Raw genomic sequence first — 24,421 nt, forward strand, 5'->3', positions numbered from 1 at the left:
AGCTAAAAACTATTTATTTAAGGAATACATGGGAAAAGGATAATAATGCTGAATAATAAAATCTCTCAATCTGCTGAGAGAAAACCTGGGAAAATTTCAGAGTCCTTCCATAGATCTCTCTCCCCCTCCTTGGAGCTGGGACAGGGTGGTGGGCCCCCCTCCAGGGCCAAGGCCTCGGTGGAAATTCCTCCCAATGTATTCTGATGTTGAAACAGTCCAGCAGAGAAAAAGGGAAAAAAACCAAAGTCCCAGAAAAACAAAAGTTCAACTCTCTGTCTCTCTCTGGAGAAAAAGAAAGCCGAGAACTGGCTGGAAAGCAAGCAGGCTGCTTCCTCTCACTCCCACCGCTGCAGAAGCAGACAGGTTTTTATCTCTGTGTCCTTGGAACATGAAAACAAACTGCTTTGGAAAAGTACACTTTTTCTCTCTCGCCTCTCAGAAACTGAGCAGTTTAAAGGCATAGAAAGGCATATATACTAATTTCTGGGCATAGTGCAGTGATAGGGAATACATCAAGTCACCCCAAGAGAGAAGGAGACTTCCCCAACTCTTCCCCATTCCTAATTCACTTTTATACTCTTTATTTGTGTGTAGGTGGAGCTTGACGGACTTTAGTCATACATCTTACTCAGTGGGGGGTCATTGTACCTTTGGGATTGGTATCTCAGGATAGTACCTGAGATAACCTTGGGGTGGGGACATGCATCAGTCCAAGAAGAGTGATTTCACCATGGTTGCTGATTCAACAGCAGGACATTTTCCTTTATCTACCTTCGTTGTCAGCTGCTGTGCAGTTTATCAGCTACGAAGTACCACCGAGTTCCCTCCTCTGCAAGGGTTTTGAAAGAGCCTGGCTGTGGTGTCTCTACTCTACACCACTCTCCATCTAATCCCCCTCAGAGTTATGTGTAGGAGGCTGGATATGCTGACTGCATTCCATCCAGGGAGTAGCAACCATATTTTCTACTGTAATTTCCATACCATTATCTTTTTTTACCCTCAGTCATCTTCCAATGCCCTCCAAGACGAAATCTACGTAAGGTATAGAGGATAGTTTGAGTGCTAGACTGAGCCACCAGCAGGGTACCACTAAGATCTGGTTCCTACACCATCTATATAGCTCTACTCTGGTGTTGCAGCAGGTTTTACACTTCTGAACTCTCTATGTTGGGGGCATATGTGGGATCTAGAGGAGATTGATGCACTGTCCTTAAAATTATTCATAATTTTTCTCTCTCCCAGAAATAATTTTGAGAATATAAAGTGGAAATTTGATCTATTTTGTGTCTAAAAAAACTCTTTGGGATTTCTGACTGGTTTGGATGTTTTGACTGGAATTTTATATGCTATTCTTAAAAAGTGCTCTATCAGCAAAAGTGTGAGATTAAATAATACCTTGGTTGCTATTACTCATTTCACACATTATTTAATATTGAGACGTATTCTCAAAAGCCAAATTATATTACATTTGAAATAAGAACTGTTAGTTTAGGGGGAATAAGCCTTATTATTTACCAAGGATGGAATTATGAGAACATAATTTCCATTATAGATTCATAATAAAGGGTCAAAAAGGACTACCATACCCTCCCACAACCCCAAAATGGCAAACAGTAAAAGTTGTTTTTTTTTTTTCATTTGCAACCTTAGAAACATAATTGTCTCAAGTACAGCATTAAAGAGTTTAGCCCATTAGCATAAATATACAGGTAAATCTAAACTTTCTATTATTTCTACTATTTCAAAACCAAATTAATTTAAAAAACCAACCAAAAAAAAAAAAAAAAAAAACCACCTAAACCAAACATTTTTTGGAGAAAAGAATTTGACATGGCATGAACTTATATTTCCCTCAAGTTCCTAGCATCAAAAATACAATATTTTTCTGTGTGATTTCAAGGATGAGCTCTGTTCAGCCCTAGGGTAACCTCTGCTTTATACTGAAGGAAAAAAAGATTTATCCCATTTCTGCTCCATCATGCTCTACGCTAGCAAAGGCAGAGAGAGTTGATTATCCTCAGTATCATTTTCTTCTTTGAAATTGAAAAAGAAGAACACAATAAAAAGGAGACAACTGTGATATATTAATCGAAGGAAGGTGGAAAATTGGTATTTAGGGAGAAGAAAACATCTATGAACAAAACCAACAGAGCCATAATGAGCTAGACATCCAAAAAAAATTGAAAATTCAACTGACAGATATTACCGTAATATAAGCATACATTTATATAGTAGACTTGCACACACACTGCCTGACAATCCAGCTGTACTCATGGCAAGAATATATTTTTTTCTCTCAGTCAGTATAGTCCAGATTGGCAGTGTTAAGCAACATCAAAAAGAAATAGCTGCAGAAAAATTGGCACACTTACACTTGGGAAGGCACCGAGTGTATTCTCAGGAAGCATTTTTAAAAACATAAGACCAATAGAGGCCAAACCCACCTGGACATCAGTTAGTATATTTCTTTATCCCACTCCCTCAGAAATTAGAGTTTCATGATTTGGTAAAATGTATCCACTTATTTATCTTTTATTTGGAATAAATATTTTTTTCCCAAAAAGACAATAAATCAATTTTCCAAAATTAAAGAGCATCTAGTTTTCTTGCATGAAATCCAAATATTTCTGTTTTAGAATGACAGCAAGGTACTCCATGAAAGTTCCAGTTTGCATGCTCTGTGTTATATGATGAAATCTTTACAGCTACTTTCAGGTCTGCTGATGCATAAAAAGTTGAGGTATGGTACAGGATTTTTATATGTACTCTTAGAAGAATGTCTAGACAGACAGGATGGACCAGGAAGGTGTCTTCTTCCTTTACAAAAGAGTTTTATGATGGATATAAAATAGTATCTGATATCTCTTCATTAAAATAGTGCTCATAGATTAATTAAAAAAAAACAAAAAAAACCCGTAACAAAACAAACAAGAAAACCAATAAACCAAAAAAAAAATCCAAAAAACCCAACAAAAAACCAAAGAACCACAACAAAAACAAGTAGCTCAGATTTCCTCCCACTAATATTAATGGCCACCATGAACTCCAGCTGGCACAGTATTGTGTTCATTAGTAAGTTGAAACCATTTTCAAAACACGGACTTTATAAATGACCTTTTTATCCAGACTGTTAATTTAAAGTTGACAGGCACATCTAGGGTTTCTGAAGAAGTATACCATCAGATGTGTGAAACCTTCCCACCTTGCCAGCCATTATCTCTCTACTGATTAAAAAAAAATAAAAAGTTTTTCTGGCTTTATATCTGCAGATTATAAGTTTTTCCTGCATGACAGCATTACAGAAACCTATTTATCTATGCACCCCAGGGAAAACCAGCTTGCCACAAATAGTGGTTTAAAGGATTACATAACAGTACTTGCTATAGGCTATTTAATAGCTTTAAAACCTACTATGAAATCTTTTGAATTTTAGAGTGCCTTTATTTAAAGACAGAGAATTTTACCCCTCTGGAGACCACTGCATTATTTAGCAATATGAAACACAACTTTTGCAAGCACTGAGTATCTTTGTTTACTATCTCCAAGACCCGGTAACTTGTGGAATTAATGGTGAAAAAATGTCGGGAAAGGAAAGGGAAAGGGAAAAGGAAAGGGAAAGGGAAAGGGAAAAGGAAAGGGAAAAGGAAAGGGAAAGGGAAAGGGAAAGGGAAAGGGAAAGGGAAAGGGAAAGGGAAAGGGAAAGGGAAAGGGAAAGGGAAAGGGAAAAGGAAAGGGAAAGGGAAAGGGAAAGGGAAAGGGAAAGGGAAAGGGAAAGGGAAAGGGAAAGGGAAGGGAAGGGAAGGGAAGGGAAGGGAAGGAAAGGAAAGGAAAGGAAAGGAAAGGAAAGGAAAGGAAAGGAAAGGAAAGGAAAGGAAAGGAAAGGAAAGGAAAGGAAAGGAAAGGAAAGGAAAGGAAAGGAAAGGAAAGGAAAGGAAAGGAAAGGAAAGGAAAGGAAAGGAAAGGAAAGGAAAGGAAAGGAAAGGAAAGGAAAGGAAAGGAAAGGAAAGGAAAGGAAAGGAAAGGAAAGGAAAGGAAAGGAAAGGAAAGGAAAGGAAAGGAAAGGAAAGGAAAGGAAAGGAAAGGAAAGGAAAGGAAAGGAAAGGAAAGGAAAGGAAAGGAAAGGAAATTAATTACTTGTGAAGATGTGCCTGAGATTCATGTACAGAAATCTCTTCGAGAAATTTCTGAAAAAAATATCAATTAGGTCTTCCCTGTGTGAATTTTATAGAAATGAGCCACTGAAATATTTGTCTATTATGTTCTGAAATTGGACAAGTTAGTATCACTATATATTCTATTTTAGAAGTATTTCTTTTTGATCCTTTCTATACACAATGTTACCCAGATGTCAGAAGTAAGTTAGAGAAGTATAAATACTGTTTTCTACTTAAGCAAAGAAAATAATCTAATGATTCAATGATATCTGAAACCTTAAATGCCAAAAAATAACCCTAAAGGACTTCAGGTTCTTGTTTTAATACCCTAAAATATGGGAGACTATTTAGAGACCAGTTGTGTGAACACCCTTCCCTCCCTGTAACTTTATTACATTTTGCTGTTGCAAATCACTTCTAGACAAAATGTGTTCTTGAATGCAGTAATGATGAACTTGAAAGCAAGGACATACTTACTGTCTTGAAACACATTCAGCCATTACCATTGTGGGATGGAAATGTTACACACAGCAAATTGCTTAGATAAATTTCAAGGATCAGATTAAAAAAAAGGTTCATGAGATAAAATAAAAGATTCATATGTAAACAGAAATCCATAATATGTTACAGGATATGAAGAACTACTGAAGAAATACAACCCATATGTATTTGAAGAATCTAGTTTAGTGGATTTGTTTATTATATGGCTATAAAACCCATTATAAAATCTAATCTTTTCAACTCTGTCTAAAGAGAGGTTTTGTGTTGGGGTCCCTCCCCTGCCATGGAGCCCTGGGAGAGGGGCCCTGAGGGCACAGACACGGGGTTCCCTGTCCCTGCTCAGCCTCGTTCCCATTGGTTGGTTTGTGTTCCCTGCGCGGGCAGAAGGACCCTTGGTCCCGTGACTGGAACAGTTCCTCGGCAGAGCTCCGGCCATGCGGCTGGAGAAATAAACATCTCTGAAACAGCTAGCAAGAATCTGTCTGTCCATATATATATTTCCTTTCCACGGGACTCCTGGTTTGATATATGCGTGTTGCAGGATCCCCACTGCAACAAATGGTGGAGATTTGTGAGCAGAACGATCCCCGATCCCTAAGCGACTGATTTGTGTGAGTAAACCCTGGAAACTTTGGATTCCTCTTCTTGGTTTTGCTTTGCTATTCCATATCTAAACTATGGAGGAACCGTGGGAAGACTCTTGGCTCTCAGAGCCGCATATGGACATTTATCTTAAACTTAAAATGATTCTTGAACAAGGATTTGTAAATTTTAGCTTGATTCAAGCTCAAAAAGAACTGAAACACTTCCTGGCATGGTTGTTTAAGAACTTTTTCTATGTTTCTTGGGATTTAATTCTTACCAAGGGCTTTTGGAAAACCGTTTGGACACAGTTAATACTGGAGTCAAAATATATGCCGATGGAAGAATATTTTCGTGAATATTATTTAGTTACTGAGACTGTTGAGCAATGTCAGCTGTGTCCTGGTGAAGGGAAGCGTGGCGCAGGGACCGTGCGGCCCAGGCCACGTGCGCCGAGCGCTCTGAGAGCAGCAGCGAGGCAGTTCCCGCGTGCGGGCGGAGCCACGCGAGCCGCAGTGTCGGTGGCGGAGCGAGGCGCGGTGGGAGCGGCGGGACCCGGCAGGACCCGCACGGCCGCGTGCAGCGCGTGGTGGAGCGAGCCCCGTGAACGCCCGACCGAGAGGGGCGGCGCGCGGGCGGCGGCTGGCGGCGATGGCGGTGGAACGGAGCCGTGCCCAGCCGAGACGCGCGCTGGAGCGGGGCGCGGGGGGGTCGTCGCTCGGGGGCCCGGCCGAGACGTGGGTGCAGCGCCCGGCAGCGGCAGCGAAGCTGCGACCAGAGGAGGCGACGCACGGAGAACTGAGCGGCGTGGCCCGGCCCGGCCCGCGCAGCCCCGAACGCGACCCCGGGAAGAGCGCGCAGGCACGAGCAGCCCCGACAATTCCAACACGGGAGCGACCGAAAGAGAGAACAAAGACGCAGCGAGACAGAAAACAGCAGACACTCGGAAAAAGGAAAAAATCATAGTAACTAAGATCTTAGGGATAGTAAAATGGTATAATGTTAAGCAAAATTATGGTTTTATAACAAGATGTGACAACCAGCAAGACATATTCGTGCATAGAACTGCTATTAAAAAGAATAACCCTGAAAAATGCATCCCAAGCTCGGGAGATGGAGAGGTGGTGGAATTTAATATTGTACTAGGGAGGAAAGGGTTACAAGCATCGCAGGTCACTGGGCCTGATGGTGTTCCTGTAAAAGGCAGTATATATGCAAAAAATCGTAGTCATGTTAGACAGTATCTCCATTGTAAGCCCCCCCTACAGTTTCCCTTTCCTAATCCCACCTTTCCCTTTTACCCTATGTCCTATTACCCCCAGTGTATTCCCAATCCATTTTTTCATCCATGGTTTCCCTCACAAAACCATGCTTTTGCCAATTGTTTCCCCAAAAATCCCTTTCCAATGCCGAGTGGGGGATGAAAAGGGGGAGGGAAGAAGTTAAACCCTCTCCTGCCTCAGTTTCCCCACAAAGCATGCTCAGAGAATTCTGTCTCCCTTCTGTCAGCCCTAAGATGTTCCAGAGAATCTGTTTGGACATTTAAAGGCTCAGGAGGGTGGCTTGTTTTGTTTTGAAACTGTTCTTGTTATGTTTATCCAGTTGTTTTCATTCTCCTTTTATTAAAATAAAACGGGTGAGGTGTTGGGGTCCCTCCCCTGCCATGGAGCCCTGGGAGAGGGGCCCTGAGGGCACAGACACGGGGCTTCCCTGTCCCTGCTCAGCCTCGTTCCCATTGGTTGGTTTGTGTTCCCTGCGCGGGCAGAAGGACCCTTGGTCCCGTGACTGGAACAGTTCCTCGGCAGAGCTCCGGCCATGCGGCTGGAGAAATAAACATCTCTGAAACAGCTAGCAAGAATCTGTCTGTCCATATATATATTTCCTTTCCACGGGACTCCTGGTTTGATATATGCGTGTTGCAGGATCCCCACTGCAACAGTTTTGCTTTCAATATTTTGTTTATATAATAAATATGGCATTATGATATCTGTTATAATGAACACAATGTATGTGTCAGCTATATGTAAAGTGTAACATAATATTTAAATCATTGCACTATGAATTTTGCAGACTATGGTAAAATTATAATTAGTGATTTACAAGTACTTTCAATCTTCCAGGAAACATCTTCTTTTCCCCTACTTTCTACTATTTTTCTATTTTTCACTCATCTTAGTCCAAGGATGTCAAGTTCTCTGTAGACTGGGATAAGTGGCAAGACCCATTGGGTTGTTTTTTTCTAAAACCCAGAAAATATGTGAATACACCCTTCTTTTCCAGCCTTTTCTTTTTGTGTCCAAAAACATTAATGTGAAATTTACACACATTTTATTGACTAGTGACTTCAAAGAAATTAACTGTATATCATTCTCAGAAGCAATATATTTGGAGTACCCTGCCTTACACCATGTTTTCCTTAAATGCAATTTTAGTTAGACAAAAAATATTTTTTATAAGTCATTCCATTGAACTTGAAGTTGTTGTAAGTTTTGGTTACTGTATAAATCCTCAAGCAAACTACATTTACAAAAGTCTATCCTTAACTTCAATTGTTATCATGAACATGATAGGGGATTGGTAGAAAATTTCAAATCTATCTTAGACTTTAATTGCATTGCCTTCGAATGTCAAGCTAAACCCTAAACCAGCTGATTTGATTGTAGTATTGTGATGAACTTTCGCATTTTTAAGTCATTTAAAAACAACCCAGAGATATAATTCTTATAATTAAATCTTCCAGATGAGCATTCTTGCTGATTAAGGAGAAGGCCTGCCTGTCCAAACGGAAGGAGGTTTGGGAATATGAGCAAGTTCCTGTTCCAGAAGAAGCCTGACAGCAATATTTCTGCTATCAAACATACCATTTTCAAACTGGATCACAAGTCATTTGCAGCTTTCTCAGAATTTTTAATATCTATATTGTCAGCTGAAATGTTACCTGTATTGCATTAAACATCACTTTGTGAGGTAGCTACACCAGGGCAGTTAGCTCCTCCTTCAGATTTTTTTTTTTTTTTAATGATAAGCAGTAAGAATTAGAAGCCGTTGCCTTTGTCATTATAAGCATGAACATTTCCACCATTTTTCCAGATTTTAGTTTCAATAATATTGTCACATAGAGTAATAACTAGCAACTCCTATCTGGTATTTCCTTTCAAGATAGCAAAGCTCATTTTTCTTTTATTATCAGGAGGCCTTTCAAGCAACTTCTACTAATGTAACTTTTCTATTACACATGTATTATTTCTTCCTTCCTTTCTGCTCACGTTTCATCACACAGACAACTCCCAATACTGACAAAAATAATGCCTCATATAGGCTCAGGTTAAACTGGAATTTTTCTGGAATATTTCTATTCAATTCTATTCTAAGTGAAAAAAAATTGGACCAAACCACTACACTCTAATTGGGGTTTCTGCCCAGTTACAAACTGAACCCGCTACAGTTGGGACTCTCCAGCCTGGAGAAGAGACGTCTCCGGAGGGATCTTTTCACTGTACATAAATACCTGAAGGGAGGGCAGAAATGGGACAAAATCAGGCTATTTTCAGTGACAGGATCTGAGTCAGTGGGAATAAACTGAAACACAGGAGGTTCCTTATGAACATCAGGGGACACCTTGTTACTGTGAAGATGAGTGAACACTGGCACACTTTTCACTCAACCCAGGCAGGTAGTGGAGTCTCCATCCTTAAAGAGTGACGGGTCCATCCTTAAAGAGTGACGGGACTGTTCATCAAAAGATGTCTGGGCACGATCCTGGGTATCCAGGTCTATGTAACTCTGCTTGAGCAGAAAGGAGTTGGACCAGATAATCTCTTGAGTGCCCTTCCAAACACAACTATTCTACAATTTCACTTGGAGATACGAGATCAGTGAATTCTTCTGCCTAGATTTTGAGATCAAATATATTATTCCTAAGGGATTTAGCATTATAAGTGATTACTAATTGCCAGTGATTAGAAACTATCAGCTTATTAAAAAGCCTCACCAGTCAATAAACAAGTATTTAATTTTGTTCCAAATAGCTATCTGCTTTCACTAAATACTACCCTGAACTTTCTTCACTATTATAAATGAAATAATAGAAATAGTAACGAGGTCATTCTTTAGGCTTTCCACCAGCTTTGGTTGCATATAACAATAAAATAGATTCTTAAGTAGATGTTTACTTGGGTTTCTTCAGTGTAAAAGTGGACAGTTCATGGAGGCATCTTTATTTGGTCATATGTCTGACCAGATACCAGGTTATAAATTAGGTAAGCAAGAACATATATCCACAACAGACTTTGATTTTAGTCTTAAACTCCCCTTATTTTTACCTATTTACAACTTTACTATATGCTTATTAGACCCTAGGCACACTGGATTTCAGCCATTTGTACGAACTAACAGTTGTTCTGTCCTTTAGCTTAGCCTAGAACCTGTCTTCAGAAACAAAAGATATGGGGTGATTGCCCCACCACTTTCTGAACAATCCTTTCCAAAGCAAGACATTTTCTCACAGTTGACTCAGCTGCACAGGAGCAAATCCCAGAGCACAACAGCACGAAGCAGCAGGGCTTTACTCTCCCAGGAACTCACATACATTGGTTCAGGGACAGCAACACACAGAAGGACTTGTTGTGGGAATACTTATATTCAGGTTAGGCTAACTGGAACACTCTGATCCCGGTATTAATTAGCTCAGATGAGCCTTCCATGGAGATATTCCCTTTGTAGATGCTCACACCATCAATGCCTTCCAAGCACTTTTTATATTTCCTCTCTGGGTCTTATGGGTATTGGATGGTCGATGGTCACAAAACTAATTCTGACTGCTGAGAATGAAACATTACAGAACATAAAAATATGAATGAAATTGCATGAGGGAACAGAGTTTGAATGGAAAAAATAATGACAGAAATATTAGCTGTTCACGTCTGGCTACCAAGAAGGGCAGAATACCTGAACAGAGGAAGTAGAAAATTCGCTGCAAAGAATGGAGGGGCCAGGAAGCACCTGCCCAGAGCACTCAAAAAGATAACACAGGCATAGTAGAGAAAAAATTGCTTTCTGTCCTAAGATATTGCAAGAATATCCTAATGAAGCTGATACCAGAAAATGTCTGTTCCCTATGTAGTCTTTTAGGGTTGAAACCCTCTGTCTGTTCATTGAGCCATGTCAGGTGCTTTGAAGTACAAACCCACAGCATTGAAGTTATTAATTCAGTCTCATATCAGAGTTTTTCTCTTCCCTTAAAAAAAAAAAAAAAGGTGAAAAAGGCAACTGGTTCCATGAGTGATATTATGGACATTGCTTTTCTTTCAGAGGCATCTTATTTTGCTCTATAGTTTTGTTCTCCATTTATCACATCAGCTGGGGAGAGATAGGACTCTTGGAATTTACCTACAGAACATTGTGTCATATCGTATTGAGGTGGCCCTGACTGAAGGCCAGGTACCCTCCAAAGCTGCTCTATCACTCCCCTTGTCAGCTGAGCAGGGAATCAAAAATATAACAAAAAGTGCATGGGTCAAAATAGTCAGGAAGAGACCACGCAACAACTACTCTGATGGGCAAAACAGACTCAACTTGAGGAAATTAGTTTCACTTATGATCAACCAAATCAGAGTAGAGTAATGAGAAATAAACCCACATCTTAAAAACACCTTCTGCCCACTGCTCCATCCTTTCTGGGCTTAACTTCACTCCAGAATTCTCTACCTCCTCCCCCTGTAATGACACCGAGTGTCAGGGAATGGGGGCTGCAGTCAGTTGTACATACATTATTGTCTTGGCCTGTCCTTATTCCTCAGAGGGACACCTCCTCACGCTCTTCCCCTGCTCTGTCGTGGGGGCTCTCTGATGGGAGCTCTCCACGAACTTCTAGAGTGTGAGTGCTTCCCGTGGGCTGCAGTTCTTCACAAGCTGCTCCAGGGTGGATCCTTTCAGCGGGGTGCAGTTCTTCAGGAACAGGCTGCTCCAGAGTGGGATCCTCCCTCCACAAAGCCTCATGTCCTGCCAGGAGCTTGCTCCAGCATGGGCTTCCCATGGGATCACAGCCTACTCTGGGCATATCAGCCTGCTACATATAGTGTGGGGACCTCCATGGGCTGCAGGTGGATCTCTGCTCAACCATGGACCTCCATGAGTTGCAGGGGGACAGTTTTCCTCACCATGGGCTGCAGGGCCAACTCTGCTTTAGCACCTCCTCTCTCTGCTTCTTCACTGACCATGGTGTCTGCAGGACTGTTCCTCTCACTCCTCTCTCTCAGCTGCTGATGTGCAGTATATTTTTTTTTCCCTTCTTAAAACCTTTATCCCAGAGATGTTACCATTGTCTCTGATGGGCTTGGTTTTGCCCAGCAGAAGACCTGTCTTGGAGCCACCTGGCATGGACTCTGTGGGACACAGGGGAAGTTTCCAGCAGCTATTCACAGAAGTCACACCTGTAGTCCCCATCACTACTAAACCTGGCCAAGCAAACCCAATACACAGACCCATATGGCAGTCAGTTCAAGCACAATCTCCTATCATCATCTAATTTCCATGCAGGTCAAAACCTGTACTCTCTGCTCAACAAGAAATTTATTCAGTCATGTGGGCTTGGACTCTTCAGCCAGGAAGATGTGCTAAAGAAAAAATTCTCTACTAAATCTCACTGTACATAAAAGCTGTTGTTGTGGAAAATGAACTTGCTTGTGCTGGCCAAGAATATAGATTTTCCATTATATAAATTAAAATCTCTCACTGTCTGACACCAAATATTTTGTTGGTAGCTTGTGCTTACCTTTACCTTATCTGATAATTTATTCTGATAAAAACAGGTAATTGTCCACCTTTCATTTCAAGCTATAGAATGATGCTGTGTTTTCCATTCACATCTTGCTTGTAGACACCTTGTCAAAAAAAAACCAAAACAAAAATTTCAATCATGTCATATTTGATTTAAAGTACTATTTGTTTTCTGCTTGCTTACTCATCTACCATGTACTGTCCTTGATGACTTTGCAGATTTAGAGGTACTATGGCAGGATTCTTTGCAATTACAGAATAAGGTTTGTGACCTCTTTTATCAACATACTATGGAGTGAGATGCTGAAATGAGATAATACACTTCAATGAGAGTGGCAGAAGTTTAAGGAAACAACCATGAAAATGTTAATCTAAAACACGGATCCAGGCTTAGATTTCTTCTGTTTTAATTTACTGCTTCAAGCTAATTATTGTATCTTTCAGAACCTTCTCTAACCCCTATTAGAACACTATTTTGGAAACAAAAAGAAAGCAAACAACAAAACAGTGGTTATTTTGAAGACATGAACACATGCTTTAAAATTAGTCTCAGAAGTCTCAATTGCCTGGAATGACATCACTTTTGATTAGTGCATATGGTCAAGGGTGAGTCACTTTAAGCTTTATCATGAGCATTCCAGTGGCTAATAGAGAAATGAGACTAATTCTCCGTTTTGAAGGACAGATTTTACATACACAGCATCCAGATGCAGAAGCAGATTGCTATTTGATGAACACAGCTAGATTAGCTGGGAATGAGAACATAACCTGAATATGAGAAAAGCACTGCCATGGTTTCACACAGTAGTACTGAGTCTTTGAAACGTGCAGTCATTCTGAGCCTACTGAAAGATGAAGCTGCATTCTGTCACTGAAGAATGGGACTACCACAGTGAACAAACATATTACTGTTCTAAATAAATGAAGATGTGAAAAGGATAAAAGCCTTAGCACATTGCACTGTTTTATAGATTGTGCTTTGCTTCCTGAACATTATTAGCTTGGTACAACACAGAATCTGATCTCGACAGACCTTGGTTGCATTAATGGAGGCTTATACCTCTATTACTAATGGCAATAGAAACTCCTCAGGCAAAGTTCTGCATTACTGAAGCTAATGGAAATTTTGTCACTGTATTCAATTGGACCAGGATTGCACTGCCAGAGCTAAAGACAAAAATAAGAGGTCTTCCTCCAATCACAGTGGTTACAATGAATATCCTTGTTATGTATTTGGTATCAGAGCATTGATGAAGCCATTTTTCAAATTTCAAATTGTCAATGACTGCCAAAACTTTTACTTAAAAATATTTTAGAGATTCAGGGATTTTTCTTTTCAGGAAGGTATGCAAAAGAGTCAGAAAAACCAAGCATGTTGAGCAGTATCTTTTACTGCAGAATTCCAACTACCTTTTCAGGAAAGAATTCAAAGAACAGAAACAGCCTTAACTGCCCTTTTTATCAATGGTCTGGCATTGTTTAGCTCCTATAAAAATAAGTGTAAATGGAAAAAACAGAAAATGTGGCAGGAAGCTTGACTTGTTTTTCACTCCTCCGTAAAGCAAGACTGGATTCCTGGGAAAGAACTCTAGAGTACAAAAATGAGTTTAGAAATTTCAGACCTGGAAATACTGCCTGATGGTTCTCAAAGGCAAACACAGTTTCTTCCACCTGACCACAATTCAGCTGGCTATGGAATTTGTAAGGGATAAGCATTTTAAATCTGCAAATACATCTCCAATTTTTCCTTCTGCTGATTATTTCTCTAAGGAAAAAATGTGACCACTGTTGGAGTAAGCATTAAACCCAATGTTAATAGCATAATTTCAGTACTGTTCAGGATCCAGAGGCAGTTACTGATTTGAGTGTTATCACCAGCTGAGCAATCCTATTAAACTTTGCACCAAGATTTCTGCATAAAGTAATACCAACACAGTGGAGGGTACAATAAGAGAAGTTAAATCTGTAGAACACTCTTCTAGGCATAGTCAGAAAAAATTAACAGGGCTCAAAAATCCCAGCAAGAAAAGTGCACTTTAGCATCATATGCACTTTGTTCTGCTGTCCTTTGTGGATTTTGCTTTGGTGTCCACCCCGCTTTCCCAAGAGCTTTCATTAAAAAGGAAGGTCTCTACTTAACTAGAGATTTAAACATGTAGAGAAATATGAATGTTTTACTAACTCATATTTGATTTTTTTTTCACAAAGACTTGTTTAACAAGATGTTTAGTTTCATCAGTAGCGAACAAATCTCACACTTAAATCTTTCAAAGACTCCAGTCTCACACTCAAGTCTGAAGGAAAGTGAGTCATAAGAGCCCAAAAGTTAAAATGAAAACCTTTACCCAAAAATAAACTCCTGACCACTCTGCAGTAAATAGTGAGCAAATTGCAGGATACTTTCTACACTCAAGCAAATTAAAAATCTAAATGTGGTGTAGAGAGGAAGAGAAAGTATACTAATTGCTGTGTGGAAAATCCAATCATTTTATTCTCTCCTGTAATGTTAATCCTGGTGAGAAAGATGTATATATATTTCAAATTACAACTTCAGTCTAATGTATATTTATACAGATAGATTTTCTGTATTCCTTTTCTTGCTGTGCCACTCTCATGGGCTAACCCCAACAGGCTGCTGAGCTCCAACTCTGCTGCTCACTCATTCCCCCCCAGGAAGAGAATGGGAAGGATAATAGTGAAAAACTTGTAAGTTAAGATAAAAACAATTTTACAGGTAAAGCAAAAGCTGCACACAGAAGCAAAGCAAAATAAGGAATTTATCCGCTATTTCCTATTGGCTGGCAAGTGTCCGGTCATCTCCATGAAAACAGGGCTCCATCACGAGTAATGATTACTTGGGAAGACACATGCTGGAATTCTTTGAGTGTATCATCCTCCTCCTTTCCACCAGATTTTATTTCTGAGTGTGACATCATAGGATGTGGAATATCCCTTTGTTCCACTGAGGCCAGCTGTCTTGTTTGGGTCCTTTCCCAGCTTCTTGTGCACCCCCTACTCAGTGGTAGGGCACTGCGAGAAACTGAAAAGGCCTTGAAGTGTGTAAACCCTTTTCATAGCATTTACATTCCTATGTTAACAATATTGTTTTAGTCACAAATCCAAAACATGGAACTTTTACAGCTACTATGAAGTAAATTGAAGTAAATTAACTCTATTCCAGGCAAGCCCAGTAGAAGCCCCTGGGCTGTTACAGGGAATTTTAAAATTTCCACCAAATAATTCCAGTGTAGTTAAAAAGACTCTCAGTATTGACAGAGGAACCGTGTAAAAGGTTAAGAGATAGATCCTGACACTTTAATTGGTTAGTAATTCAATTCGCTTTCACTGTAGCCATTAGCAACCAGCATCCTTCAGGGTACTGTCAGCCTATCCCACTCCTACTGCTGTGGAATCACCTCTGGACAGCTCAGGGATGGAGGAGATCAACAGCAAACTAGCTCAGTCCTTTAGCCCAACTACATACAAAGTCACACTGCTGCCTCCCTGCCTGCATGCATGCAATTATTTGGTTCTTAATTCTCTGCTGACCATAATAGTGAGACTACTAAAGGAGAGGGCAATGTTCTGTTTGTTAGACCTGTAGGAAGAGCAGATACCGTTAATAGTCCCCTTCTCAGTGGCTGCAAACACTGCCTGCAAGGACACATAGAAAGGGGCTGTTTTCACTATTGTACTGTCTGGCAACTTTCGGCTCATTCTTTCTTTACGCAATGCTTTTTCCCCTCAAAAACAAAAGAATAAAAGAAACCTGGCCACACATTTAGGGGAAGAAGAGCACACTTCTAGGATTACTTCATTTAGGGAAATATAGTCATTGTTTTCTTGCATTTGATGCAATGCAGTTGGGAGGCAGTCTTCACCTTCATTTATAAGGTGAAATGAATATAATGTATATTCTGATCAGCAGTATTAACAAGTTCTTTGTGGAATAAACTAATCTATGATCTGAGAAATAAAAATGCAGCATGAAGGATAGGATGACAGCAGGGACTTTGAAGGACAGGCATAAAGAGCCAGAGCTGTAAATGACCCTCCAATGACTAATTACTAGTGACTAAAGGCATGCATCCTTGAGAGTTGGAGATGGTTTGGGGTGTAAAAATGGAACAAAGTGATAACCAAGGGAGGAAAGCAGTATTCATTCATTTATTCATTCATTCATTCAAATAGAATTGAATCAGCTTAACTAAAAAAGGGGGCTCTTGTTACCTGACCCGAGATTTAAACCACTATGATGCAAGACTTAAACCACTGGAGATTAGTGCAGGGTCTGTGGAGCTCTCCCTTGCAGCCCCACCACAGACACCCACTTCTGGGCAGGGATTGCTGCTCCTTCGCTCTGAGCTACCTATACCCATACCACAGCTTCCCCAAAGCAGGAAAAGCAATGACAGCCATTATGAAAAAGCACAGGACTGAATGAAATTCTCCACATGCACCGTTATGGGTTGAACACCGCATTTTAACCTAGGCTGGGTCTGAGATACTACAAAGTGACAATACTTTTCTCTTGTACTTCACAAATGCTCACTTCCCCAAAGCTCACTTCTCTTGTACTTTTTAACTAGTAATCCCTCTAAAAAAGATGGTTGGGGGACAGCACTTGTCTCTCAAAGCCATCGAGTGAAACATCAGTATTCAGATAGTTTCACACATACTTGTTAAGATTTCATAATATAAATAGTACTATGCAAAGAACTGCTTTTGGCTTAATTTACTGAAAGAGGTAGTCTGGTACCAAAGAGATATCATTTCATCCTGTGATACTTAGCACCAGGTCATTATTAAGCGAAAGGAGAAAAGTGGATTTCTTGAACCCTACAGCCTATGACAAGGATTACAAAATAAACAGAAGAAAAAGTAGAAACACCACCAGTGAAAACTCACGTGTATTCACACAAAGTTCTGTAAGTTTATTCCAGCTATGACTTTGTACAACACCTGGCAGCTCTCATGCTGTTACATAAACATAGTGAACAACAGAAGTGTGTGGGGAAAAAATAGAAATACAGTTTATTATCTTGAAATGTTGTGCAAAGCCTTGATAGCTGATTTCCTGGATTTCCCACACTCCTTCACAATTGTTTTTGCTCCTCCTTCCACATATATTTGAGCAGCCAATGCTTTCAGCCAGAGCTTTGACTAAGCACACAGGAAAGAAGTATATTTCTCAAGCTCACATCCCAGGAGTGTCAATATTTTTGACTTGACAGCTGCATTCAAATTGCCTCTCAATTTTTACTTCCACATGCCTATTAAAATATTATATCTATTTAAAAACTAGCTGTAGTTGTGGGTTACTTTGTTTTAGTGTTGCACAATTTTCCAGCTGAGCTTGCTCTGTATGAGACAGGAGTTTTAATAAAGTCTCTTTCACGAAAAGAACCTGAAGTTTTTAAAGACTTAGCAACCAAATCTTAAAAAAATACATAAAACACAATTACAATTATTAAACATAAAGTGTTTAAAATGTTATTTCACGAGGAAATATAAGAGAGAGTGGAATGAAAACACTGAACTAACAGATCAGATTCCTGCAGATTTTAACATTTATGAAAATAAGGGAGTACTTTAATACAGCAATGTGAGATATTCAAAGAAACATCCTCAGTGTATTCTTCAAGTACTCCTATAGCACTTTAATAGACTGACAAAACATGCAGTAGCCCATAAATGTGTTTTTATTTTTTTTTTTTGTACTTGTTTCCATGCTTGAGATATGATTTCAAAAGATAACTAGGAATTGAAATTAGGAAAATAAATCAGAAAAAGTCTAAAATTGTAGGAAAACCACAGTATTTCTGATGGAATTTCCTCCTACTTTTACTTCATTCCTTCTTTTCCTTGTTTTAAGATCATCAGTTTCCTCTCCTACATCTATTTTAAAGCATCTCTTCATAACTTGAAAGGACAAGTTAGTAAAACAAATTTAAAGAACAGAAAAGCAACTAAATAATTTTTTGGATTTACTATATCGCTCATGGGCATTTTGGCTGTTCTAATCTCTATTATTTTTGCTCGTTTCTGGTGTAGTACAAATATGCAACACCACAGTAAGTTGTAACATTGTGGCAAGTTCTGTAGCCAGGATATCCCTCATAACTTGCTCCAAATCTTATCCTACTGCAGTCTGTACAAAGAAAAATTGAGTTAAAAATAAGAAAAAAGTCTCCCTTTTTAACTATCCAGACCTGTACTACTGAAATATCTGTTTATAATATTTAAATCCAATTGTGCTCTGCAATTTGTAAATCTTATTATAGTTGGAGTTGCTTAAAGATACCTAATGATACTCAGAATTTGGGGGGTTTGGGATTCATGGCTTCCAAGGTGGTGGGTTTTTCAAGTGCGATCACTGTGTCCCTGTCATGATTTGCAAATCTTTACCACTCTGTCTTGAAGTCACACAACAGTTACATGAATCAAGTGAATTATCACAGCTACACACCTCCTGCAAGTAACCATTATAGAAAAGGATTGCCTCTTCCTGCTTTGTTTTCTTACTTCAAAGTCACCGCCTGTGGTTATTGTAGTTGCTGCAAGAGTAGAGGGGGGAAGATACACAATTCAACAGAGAAAAGTCATAGAAAAAGCATCTTAGATGACAAGTATCCAACTCTAAATTTGGGGTTGAAGACTCCTTTATTCAAGTGCAAGTAAACAAACAAACCCATACAGATGGGACTACAGTTCTTTTGTTAATAAGTTTCTGCTCTCACTTATTTGAGAAGCTATTTCCAGAATTCAATTCTAAGTGATCAAGTTACCATCACAGTTATTTCCTATGCAAAATATAAAAGTTAATAATTCCTCTATAAATAAATATTCATCACGAGAAATTACAGGTGTTAATTACAGCCCTGAAGTGGACAATCTATGAGCAACGACATGATTAGCAATTTCCAAAGCCAAGATAATTTCCTTATTATTGCAATCATTTACACGGTCTGGTTTGGGGTACTGCCATATGAATGCATTCCCATTCTAACAGGTTCACTGATACTACAACTTTAGGAGAGTAAATTCCTTGGTGAATAGAATTGTATTGGATATTGCGCATGTCTGCAGAGGAGTTTAATCTCCAAGTTTTTTTTTTGTTTGAATTTTTGGGTAAGCATTATATGTATAATTATGTAATGTTTTGGAATTTACCTATAAAAGTCTCATTCTTGCAGGATAAAAATCTCCTGTTGAAAATTGTTTTCCAAACTTTAGGTTATTGTTTACTAGCAATGGCTAATAAGGATACTTTAATCAACACCAAGAATTCAAACTGCAGACTTATAAAGATTAATTAAAATAGTAGGGGTACACAGCTCAGTGATCACATAATATGGATGTCTCACCAATGATGGTTCCAACTCCACATATTTTAGGTATTAATTCAGAATAACCTCATGGATGTTCAGAATAACTCAATATTAGCTTTAAACAGAACATCAAGTTTAAAAGCAAAGTGTAATATCTTCACCTATAAATGTCAGAATCTCAAGTAAAAGTTTATGTCCAATTTTATCAATTACTACATAGAGAATTTCTAGGATCTTTATTTGAAAGGTGCTAAGAAAACACGGGATTACTTTCAGAAGCAAGATGGAAGAATTATTAATGATTTGAGATAGTCAGTCTTTGGTAAGATAAAAATAAAAATCTGTTCATTTCAGTAAAGATGTTTTTCCAACCCAAATTTGCACAAGATTAATTTAATAGAGGACCAAATAACTGGACATAATGAGACATGGTGTTAGAAAGCTAGGGAGACATTACATAAAATCACATCAATTTCTTTTTGTTTTTACAGGTTACAGTAAATCCTTGGAACTATTTACCTGGAGTTTTGTGGATTCTCTGGTACTGCAAGCCCAAGACAGAATATGGTTCAGAAACACAGGCCCTACCTTCATGTTGCCACAGACCAGATAATCCACAAGCTCCCCAATGCTCTACCATTTTCTAGACTATTTAGACTATTTCCCTGCAAAATTTAAGCACTAAGTAATTTCAACTGGACAAGCAATCTTTTGAGGACATGTTTATTTATGATTTTCCTAATGCTTTTTGTCTCCAATACATGGCATTGTATTGGCTCATACTATTCCTAAACATGTTTAGGTGTTTGCTGAATCTTATGTATAATTTGTTTTAAAATGCAATGCTACCCTCTGAAGTGGCAAACTGGGTAGGTAATATTCACTTTAAGCCTTGGACTTTCTTCATCAGAAGTGCAATCAAAACATGGATTTTTATATTGTTCAGGATCTGTACAAGAAAGAAGTGAGGGTTTATTTTTCTCTTTAAGAGGAAGATTCAATATGGCAGTTAAGACATTGGTCTTTAAAATGTTTTTAGAAATATGATGATCTGGAAAAAAAAAAAAAAAGAAGCAGCAGTGAATTCTAAGCAGTGAATTTAGTACTGTCATATCCAAATCCTTCAGACCCCTTAAAACTAAAAAAGAAAGATCAAAATCTCTGAAATTAGCTTGCTTATAAAAGTTCTTGCATACTCGCCTGCTAAAATGTCTAAATTATATTTAAATTTTACAATGTTGGCCTTAATGCATTTTATTTTTACTAAATTTGGAGGTTTCCAGAGAAGTTCAATAACTCAAAATGATTTGAGAGAGAACCAGATCAAATTTCACATTTCTGATTATTTTTGTCTATGTTTTAGAAATCTGGATCTCGTTAAAAACAGCCACAGCATACTCTTTTCAGTTGGTCAGCTGAAAATAAATGTGATTAAATGAAATTATAGGTGGTAAAAGGGTCAGACTATGCTAGAAGAGCTGGATAACTCTGAGAACTTGTGTAATACAAATTATGGTTGAATGTAATATTCTTTCAGACTAACTCCAGACACTTTGTGCAGTGTAGGCCTAGAATATACTGGGTAAATATATTTTAGGTGGAGAGGACATATGCTGCCATATCTCAAAGGGGATATGGAAATAATCCTGAAAAGAGTTATTGAAAAGGAAAAGGAAATAATTTTAGAATGTGACTTGTTATATGCTCTTTCAAATGATGAGTGAGTGATCTGTATGATATCAAATGAAATAACTCCAAACACAGCACCTAGTAGCCCTAAGTTTAAGGTTCATCCCGAGCCTCATTACCCTTTTGTAAGAGGTGTAAAAATCCATTTTCCCTGTTTCAAGGTGGAGTGCCAAAAACTAATCCTAAAAAGGAAATTCTCATAAGACCACAGCTTACTCTGGTGTTTCATCTTCCAGAAACATGAGGAGCTGTGAGTGACATCTGTAACCGTCTAACATCTATTTAAAAAGATATAAGTCTGTTAGAACATACGTGAAATGCTAATTTATTAGAAAATTAATAGAAGTTGCTCTAGAGAGCTGTGGCCAGATATATCACTGATTTATTTGACTAAAAATCTACACTAAGTGTCTTTTTCTCTAGAATTAAAGACACACACTGAAGTTGAAAAAAAAATCAAAGAAATAAAAGAATGAGATTATGGTGGAAAGTAGCTGTCACCTACTTGAAAAGCAGAGACTAAAGAGAAAAACATAACAATAAAAAAGACATGTTAGAAAAAGTACAGCACATTTCTCTCCTCACCTTTGTAGATTTTAATCTGTTATTTGAATATTTATTCATTTTTGCTATAAAACAATATACAGCTTCTGCAAACATCTTGAACATGAAAGTACTCAACAGCAGCAACTTTTCAATAAACTAGATATCTTCACTGAAATAAAACACTGACAAATACTAAAGCCAAGACAGTTCTTATTATACCACTAGCTCCATGTAAAACCTAAAATTCTGATTTTATTCAGTGCAAGAATGTACGAACTCCAAATAGTAGAGGTAAAATTTACATGTCAATTGATACCCTCTAAAGTCAAGTCCTGTGAGATGTAAAGTGTTAATGTCAATATTTCTATTTACTTTTGCATCCTTTGAGAAATTTTAGGAGAAGGGTTAATATTCTGATGGTGAAATTTCTACTGCAACATAGAATTTATAGTTGCTAGGGGGTAGGACCATATGATCCAATGCAGTAACAGTAATGAATGATAAAACTTCTAAAAGTTTCTGAAAAAAAGATAGTTGTCTGATATTCAGATTTATTACTGCATTGGCAATTACTCTCATAAGTATTTACAAAAGTTTGCAACAAAAGAAAATCACACAGTCCCTGAATCAATATTTTATATTCACTGCAAAAGTCTGCAGAAGGAGCCGTGACGATCACTGGCAATTTGACTGTTTTAACCCTGCTGATTAAAGCATTTAGAACTGAGTTTTGCTGGCTCACCAACAAAAATGCAAAACTGTTTCTGATGGATCTCCTAAGCCCAAAGGGAACACTGGTAGCACTTTGGGCATAATTCTTTAACCCCTGTCCATGCACATGATAGGATTTCTTTGCATGACAGATTATGATTATTTACAAGGAATAAGAACTGAATCTACAACACTTAGATATTCCATATAGAGACTCCAGATCCAGATTTCTTACTCTAAACAGCACTAGAAGTAACACATTTCTGTAGATAGTGCAGGAACATAAATGAACAAAATACATATATGAGATATATTGTCCTCTAGGAAGTATGCATTTTTGCATCTGTGCCATAGAAAGAGCTTTCTTTTCTATGGCATGACTTAAGGCCATGAAGTTGATTAAAGTCTTGGAGTATCTATCACACAGGGAGAGGCTGAGAGATCTAAGACTGATTAGTATCTGAAAGAGAAAGTATCTCTATGTATTTATACACTGCAGAATGGAGAGAGACTGATTTGTCTCATTAGTACCCAGTGAAAGGACAAGAGGTAAGAGACACAAACTGAAATAACAGAGAACTGCATGTAAAAACAAAAGAATAAAAAGTAACACCTTTTGTCATTATGATGATCAACTACTGGAACAGGTTGCCCAGAGAATTTATGGCATGACCATCCTTAGAGATATTAAAAACCTAATCAGAAAAAGTTCAAGTGACTCTAGTTGACCCTGCCTTGGAGCAGGGGCAAGAATTAGATGAAGTGTCCTCCAGAGATTCCTGCATACCTCAGCTGTTTTCAGACTTTGAAAAATGTGTTTGAAGGTGCTTCCAGAGGAGCAACTCAAAAATGAAAAACAAACAAAATAAATTTAGTAGCAGATGGCTGGTATAATATCATACTTTTCTGTATTTTTTTGTCAAAAATACGTTTAGTACATTCCAAAATATGCTTTATAAATATTTCATAATACAATGCAGTATTACTTTTTTCATTGTAACTATGGTGTTGGGAGAAAGAGCTGGCTGGTTATAGCCACATTTTTGCGTAACTTCCCAAATTATGGAACCACCAACAACTATGTAAGAGTGCAGAAATACTGTACAGCAATGAAGAAACCAATGTTTGTTTTCTTTTGATAATCCAAAAAGCTATTTGAAAAGGTCTAGCCAGTTCAATGGGAGAAGAAAAGTAAGGCACAATGAAATTACATTTCTACTTTTGTTTGTACATGGAAAAAGTAAAAATGTCGCTTTGGCTAAGTTAAAAATGATTTCGCGTATTGTAAAAATGTTATCAAACCAGAAGAATAAAAAAAAGGTCAAGTTCATGACTGGATGCTTCACTGCATCTGTTTCCACATGGACTTGCCATTTTATTGAAAATATCAAGCACATAGATCAAGGTTCTATAGAAGTGAATTACTAGACCTGATAAGAAAAGAAAACATCTTAAAAAGTTTGAAGGTTGTTGCAGCACAGGTTGTTTCATTACCCATGAAAAAGGGCAAAAACATCCCAAGCTTTTTCCCCTCAAAAAGCATTATTGACAGCACTGAACAAAAAAGATGCCTTGAAAGCCACACAGGAATATAGATAAATACTCAGAAAAAACAATAATAAAATAGAACAGTGTCAAATACAACAGTTGTTTATAAATACCAACCCTTTGGCTTAGGATGTTTAATTAGTGTATTCAGATCTCATTAGATTTTGCTGCTTTGGCTTTTTTTCCCAGCAATATGGCCTGAAGTCAGTGCAAATTAAGTACTCTGAGTGCCCCATGAGATTGGGCTCATAATTATTTCTCACCTTAACATCATCTAGTTCAGCTCAAAACAACTAAACATGAGAAAGAGAAGAACATGTTTTAAACAGTCCCATTTGAATGCATTAAAAGCTGTTTATGGGAATGCCTAAAGTGTTAGGCATCTGGCTCACAAGTTTTCTATAACATATGCTCGCTACACACCATATCAGAAGCTCAATTTGAGATAAGGCAGGAAAAAGAAAATGTAGTTTGTCAAGGGGTTTTGCATATACCAAGACTCAGACTATGCAAATATTTAGGGAATATTAGGGAAAATAGAGTTGTTCTTCACCTGCATTTTTGTTTTGTTGGTTTTTGTTT

Source organism: Corvus hawaiiensis, chromosome 1 (assembly GCF_020740725.1).
Source record: "Corvus hawaiiensis isolate bCorHaw1 chromosome 1, bCorHaw1.pri.cur, whole genome shotgun sequence".
In the NCBI taxonomy this organism is placed as follows: Eukaryota; Metazoa; Chordata; class Aves; order Passeriformes; family Corvidae; genus Corvus; species Corvus hawaiiensis.